The sequence below is a fragment of the Oenanthe melanoleuca genome, chromosome 3 (genome assembly GCF_029582105.1).
Source record: "Oenanthe melanoleuca isolate GR-GAL-2019-014 chromosome 3, OMel1.0, whole genome shotgun sequence".
Taxonomy (NCBI): Eukaryota; Metazoa; Chordata; class Aves; order Passeriformes; family Muscicapidae; genus Oenanthe; species Oenanthe melanoleuca.
The window spans coordinates 74,577,767-74,585,075 of record NC_079336.1 but is presented as its reverse complement, the minus strand read 5'-3'; positions in this window follow the sequence as shown (position 1 = coordinate 74,585,075).

Genomic DNA, 7,309 nt, shown 5'->3' with positions numbered 1-7,309 from the left:
TGGTTAAAATGTTTGTTGTGATACTGCTGTCTTCCTGAAAATGTTAGTATGATTTGTGTATTTTTAATCACTACCTTAAATACATTTTTGTTTAACTTGCAAATGCCTTTGCAAATGCATACAATCCAACAGCAAGTTATTTTCCATTGCCAAGTGTGCTCTCAAAGACAGTTGTCCAATCAATGTCACTAAGGACAAGCCATGACTGTAAATTCATCCAGATTTCATTTTTCCCCAATCGTTCATTTTGCACATTTCAACACACTGAAAGGCACCAAGGCTCCACAGAGGCAGCAAAACAGTGCTCAGTGCCCAGCATCCATCACAGCCTGGGATTAAATGTCCAAAAGTGAAGTGTAGTTGATCTGTCATACAGAAATTATTCATTCTCAAATATTACATCTTGTGACTGATACAAAGTCTCCGTGAAGATTAAATTGCCACTGTTCACCTCAACCTTTGCTTTCTTTTTAGCAGAGTGATTTTGTTCCAAAAGGGCCCTGAAAAAAAAAAAAAAAAAAGCTTCTGTTTATGTTTTTCCTGAAATAAGTTTTTCTGTAGTTGAACAGCTTTTGCCTTAATGTTCTTCGTGTTTTAGTTCAGTTAACATATGTAAAGAAAATATTTCAGAGTTCTTATTCAGCATCTTATCTTAGTTTAGGCCTTGGTATATCACTTGTTATTTATTTGAAAACTAAGGAAAAATACAGCTCTGTATGAAGCTAAAGGAAATATTTCAAGTGTCATTTTAAAGTATGTATCAGAAAAGATGGTTTGCTCCATGCTTTCCTGTTAAAATAGTATTTCACTATTCATATGATCATTCTGTATTCTAAGTTCTCTGCCCAAAGTCAACTGTGTTAAAAATCATAGGGAATGGTGAGCAGGAGGGACAGCCGATCCTCCTTTAGCCTGCTCTTCCCCAAGCTAAACATGTGCCTTCCTTAAGGATTTTGACTCCTGATGGAATATGTGATCCAAGTCCCCTGCCATCAAAACAGTTTAGACGCCGTGCTTCAAGCTGATTTCTTTCTCCCTTTTGTCTCTAGTTCTGTAATTATGTTACCATGGACACCCCAGCATTTATAGCTTACTTCAGTTACAGACAAAATTTCTACATTTTCATTTACTCACAGCCAAAATCATTTTATAATAACTAAAGAAAATAAGAAGGAGGAAAATTGACCATAGGTCATGTTTCACTTTTAAAAGGCTGGCCATTTCCAAGTTATGTCATACTTGCAGTAAAACCATTAATCATCATAAACTCATTTTGTCTAAAAGCAGAGGTAATACATTTTTCCATGTAAATCACTTCATTGCCATGACAGAATGATGTCAGAGAATTGAAATAGGTGATATAATAAATTTTCCTTTTGGAACATTGTTTAGCACTAAAGGTTATGGGGGGCAGGGGGAGGGGAGAGAGGGGACATGATTGATGTCAGCAGCTAAAGAGTAAAATTTGATTTCAATTTTCATTAAATAGACCTAAATATGGTGTTGACACAGACACATTCTACAGGCTAAGAAAATATACACACAGCTTAAAAATGGTGCAGTAAGAACCCAAAACCTTTCTAGAATAAAAATCAAGCTCCAGCTAATAGTTTGTTAAAGATGATTAAAATAATAATTAATACTGCAGGTTTTAATTTCTTCCCTTTTTAAAGCCCAATTTTTGAAGTTCAGGGCTTCACGTTCACCATTTGTACAGACACAGTTGAACACATAAATTCTTCAAACTGAAATTAGCTTAGCATCTAATTTGGCTGTGTGCATAAGAATCCTCAAACAATGAAGCAGTAGTACAGGAGGGAAATAGAATTTTATTTCTCCTCCTCCAAAAGTAAGTAACTTTGTCTGAATTACAGCCTGTAGCTTAACCAAAATGCAACTATTTTCTGAAATCCTGCAGCAGCCTGGTAGAACAAATATATATATGTATATGGCATCATGGAAAATGGAAGGATTGGGACCAAACCTAAAAGTCAAATTATTCTCCATTTCTCTCTGTAAGATTTCAAGTCAAGGTTTGGAAGAAATTACCAATTTTGGTTTGACTCAAGCCTTTTTTTTTTCTATTTGCTCTTTTTTATTCCTTTGGAGAAAACATGAAAAACAAAATGGGGAAACAGCTGAAAAAAATCTGTTTCCCACAGCTTTAATCCACCCCCTTGCTGTAGCCATGGTATGTATAACCACAGCCCTGCTGGGTGAGGCAGAGCAGTTCTCTTTGCACACAACTGATCTAATCCAAGGGGTGCAACAGCTCACACAGAACAGCTGCAATGAAAGATCAAGTCCCTTCCAAAGCATCCACTGCCTATACAGATAAATGGAAGGCTGGATAACCAACCCCCCAGTATTTATCCAGCTCTTACAATGGGTCCCACAGGGCTGAGGCTCTTTCAGATTCCCAGTCAGCAACTTTAAAGCCAGGTTTTGGTACACAAGACTTCTATATCTTAACTTAGATATTAGACATCCTGCAGAAACAAATATCATCATACAGAACACCTACCTCAGGCAAAAGAGAATTAACACTCAAAAATACGGATTTGTTCATAATTTGTTCCTTTTCATGTTCAAATCATACTTCAACACTTGACTCCAAAGGAGAAGCAATTTTGTTGGGGCAGTTTATTTCTGTAAAATGTAAATTTCTGTCCAATGTTAAGCACAATAGTTAACATGAATGTTTTAATTATTAATTTCATCCTGAAGCACAGCACTCAGGCCTGTGACATGGCCTGACTTGACCTAGCAGGTCACTGCTGCATCAATGGGGGTGGTCTCCAGCACTCCAGAGCTGAGCTGAACTCTGGTGCTCACCTGAATGCCACCACTGTGACAATGTCATCCTCAACCTGACCAGAAGGTGCCTGAACAAAGAGGAAGAGAACAAAGTTCCTGCAGTCAGGACTGCAGCCTCCAAGGGATGCACAGGGCAGTGTGGATGGAAGCAAGGGAGGGGAGGGCAGGGTGTTGAGACCTCTCATTTTCAGAAGCAGTTCAGCTGTTTGGCCAGCTCAGCTGCTCATGAAAGTAAAGCCTCAGCTCTTCTGCCTGGCCAATTTTCAAACTTACCTCATAACTTTCAGTTGCGTTCTCTGTTAAAAAAAAAAAAAAGTACATATTTTAATAGATCCTTAAACCGATGTGATTTATTACAAAAGGACAGTTTCTTGGTGAATTCAACCTAATTCTTTTATCAGTCATATTTGTTAGTTTTTATTCAGCCTGTTTTGCTCACCAATTTAAATTCTTCTCAATGGGCTCTGAAATCCATTTTTGGGGTAGGGCATATAATTATCATGACCTTGTGCCAGGAAACCCTCAGTACACAGTATAGGGGGAAAAAACCAAAATCAAAACAGAAACTAAACCTAAACAAACAAAAAACCCCCCAGAACCAAAAAAACACCAAACAAAAAAAGTATCACCAGTAAAGCCTCCTAAACACACACAGAAAATAAGCAAAAATCTTTCTTTTCCCATTCTTCTGCATACTTTCAATCCTACTTCCTCCCACATCAAACATCAAAATAAAAACCAACCACCTCAGGGACAAAAAAAAAAATCTTTTTCCTTTTACCTTCTATTCTTACCCTCACAAAGGGAGACTGTATTTCCATAGTTGTACTTGTGTGCCAGCCCACTGATCATGACAGGAAAGCAAAATCAATTAACCCTTCCTTATTCTGACAGGTATGACACAGTCTCTGTCCTTCTGATGAGCTTCATTAATTTCTCAATAGTGATACAGGGGAAAGGAAATAGAATAAAGTGCAATATCAAGGGGTTAATCTATAGCTGCATACTGTTTTCCTGGCATCTTGGAGGATGCCACCTTAAATGAGAACAACCTTTGGAAGCCATCAGTCAGGAGCTGGGTAGTGTAATCTTATACTGCTGACTCTCAAGAGATTCAAAATAGAATCAGATCCAAAAAATGACTCAATTATGAATTCCTCTCACTAAAGCATTTTAAACTCAAGCACTGTATTTTCAAGTGCTGTTTCCCTGCATGAGTCCCTTTATCAGCTCACAGATTTTTCCCATTCATTTATCTTTCTCTCACTGCAAAAACTACCATCAACTTTTCCAAAGTTTGCATTGTTCTTTCCCTTCTATTCCCTCTACTCATGCAATGCTTGACTTCCGTCTTTCAAAAATATTCTCTTCTGGTAATGAAAAGGCCCATCACTCCAGGCTATTTAATTAGTGTTTAGGACTTAACTTGTATTTGGATGCCAAATTCTCTTAACTCATACAGTATTTTCTAGATTAACAGTAAAATCTTTACCTTTTTTTCCTAAAATGGCCCCCTACATTTGCTCAATTTTATTATTTTTCAAGCTTTTCACCTTTCTGCCTCTTTTAAGAAGAAAATATAAAATGCAATTCAGTAACTAAAACAACAATTCAATTCAGTGGTGTGTTAATGTCACATTTAAATGGGAATGACAGTGATAACATACAAGAAGAGAAATGCATGCACACATTCTCCATATTGCATTCACTTCAGGAGCAGACTGTAGCTCTCAGCTTTGTGTTTACTTCAAGAAACTGAGTAGTCAAACTTCTCTACTCCTCGATGTTGATAAAGATAGTACAGGCTTTAAAGTAATACTGAGGCCTCTTATCCAAATTAAACCTGTCAGCTATGGATATATTAAATTCTCTCTAATTCCCTCAACCTACTACATGTAGAAATCAATTACTTTTTTTTTTTTTTTTAAATCCTTGTATATGTGTCTCTCTCTAATAATTTCTGCCAGGTGCACTGTGATACGCTAAAGAATATTAAGCAATTTACAAAACTGTTCTATGCAGCATTTGCTGAAGTAAAATTTCTCTTTTTTCTGTGTTTAACATCCCAGTGACTGCACTGCAGAATTGCTCTAACCACTGCACTTACAGGTGACAACATGCTGATATCTTATTTAAATTCTGCAAGGGCACCATCTGCCCTGGTTTTGAGCTATGAGGCTGAAATACTCTTTTTTCCAAGACAAACAGGAGTTGTTTTAGAGAAAAGGATGTAAATTTTGTGGGGGAGGAAGGAACAAGGACTAAGTTTCATTTCCTTGAAAAATTCTACTGCACTCCAAAGATATAAAGCAGATTTCAAAGGAGTCTTGGTCAACCACTGAAACCCGTGTCCAGGTTCTTAATCTCTACCAGCAGAGCTGCCACAATTTACATGGAGGTTCTTCCCAAACATGACTCTAAGCACAAAATGCTGCCTTTAATAACCATTTTCCTTCTCAGTAACAGTAATGTATCAGGCCTTTTATATGTCCACTCTCTCCCCTTATTGATCACCTCCTGAACAAGGCACTAGATTTTTTAATACACCTGTATGGAAAGTGGTAGAGCAATGTTCATTTCCATTGCCTGTTTACCCTTTCCTCTACAAACACATTCATCTGTCTTTCACACTGCATTATGGACAAACTAAAACAAAACCCTTCCAGGCTTGTCTGCAATGCCACTTCTCAGCACTCTTCTTTTCATCCTTTTCCAGGATCTACCATGACAGCTCCTGCAATGTCCTGATTGCAAATACATGGAGGATTTGCAGCAATTTCCTTTATTTGTGTAGTGCTCAGATCTTTTCATTAAAAAGATAAAATCCAACAAAATGCAGCTGTTTACACAGCTGACTTATGAAAAGATTGTTTTCTCTGCCTTTTACTACATTAGCTCTCCAAAGCATCTCCAAGTGTATCTTGTAACAATTGTTCCCATCTTGAACACAGAAACGGTTCTTGTCAGAACCCCTGGTGCACTGACAGTCTTTACAAGCCTGACCAGCCCCACCTGGCGCTTCCACACACACCTGCCTGTGGGCTCAGGAGCATTATTTAAACCCAGCCCAGGGCTTGTAATCTTTGCTTGGCCTGAGCTGGTGTTGGTTTCTGTTTCTGCCCTAGCCATGGATTCTGTTGAACTGAACCCCTGGGCTGGCTTGACCTTGGACCTGGTGAGTTTTTGTAATGATCTTGATTTGACTGGACTTTGTGGTCTGTGGGTTTGCCTTGCTCATGTGCTGTGGGCCCTGGGTGTGGGGGACACTGCCCTGCCAGCTCTGGCCCCACCATCTCCTCTCCCATCTCATCAGCCCTGTAGCAAGCACTGCTATCCAAATCTTCTGTTGTGATAAAGGTTTCTGGTTCCTGTTTTAATATAGGCTATTAAGAATGACAAAATTACTTCCCAGGCAAAGAGTTAACAAAGCAATTTGATTGCAGTGCTGAAATCAGACTTTTCCTGGAACTCACAAATTTCTTGTGCTGTGTTTGTACACTGAGTGAAACAGTAGGATCTATCAGAGGCACAACCCTAATATGAGTAAACAGTAACACAGCTTCGGAAATTCAAATAGAAAAGACCTTACTCATATGAGCTTAAAAACTGCTATTTAGATGTTTTCTATTAAAAAATATATCTACAAATAGGAAAAACTGCAAGTGTTATGTAAGCACTATATTTTGTAAGCAAAGTGCAAGCTGGTGGCACTGAACTGCATTGTCAAGACCCGGGAAAAAACTGTCACTGTCTTCTCACATAGACTGAATAAGTTTAAGATAAGTAATTTTGGGTTTTATTTCATCCTGTGGCTTCATCCAAGCTACTCATAGCTTGAAGATTATCCTGTGCTGAACTTTCCAAATTTCTCACATTTGAATCTACTGGCTGCCAGAATTATATGTAAAACCAGTGTCCTGCACCACAAGGCAATATTTGTCAGAGATATGTCTTTTGCCTCTTAACTAGTCATTTCAATAATAAGGATGAGGCTCATTTGCAAAAAAAAAAAAAAAAAAAAAAAAGGATTCAAAGGCAGACATTCTACCTGAGAAAGCTGTAAAATTTTCCAGCAGCTATCTGACTACAATAGTCCTGGAGCATGTGCTGAAAAAACCCCTGCAGACTGTTGCTGCATTAGCTTTAACATTGGCTTTGTTTAAATTTCAATTATGTTTTACTCCATTGTCTTGAAAAATTAACAAATTATAGAAGATGTGAATTCATTCGTGCCTATGAGAAAACTATGGGAAACTATGAAGACTATGGAAGTACTGGGAGGTCATTATTACCATGAGCTGATCCTCTGTGTCTTAGACTGTTCTTCTATCTTGAATTAGATTCTGTGCTCACACGTGTATTTGAATGTGTCTTGCTTTTATTTCTGGTGTGTAGATAGTCATTAGTATGACAAAATGATCAGAAGAGATATCTGGGATTTTAAAAAAGGAAAAATGTCACCTCACTTGCATTTTAGTCATATTCTGCAAAC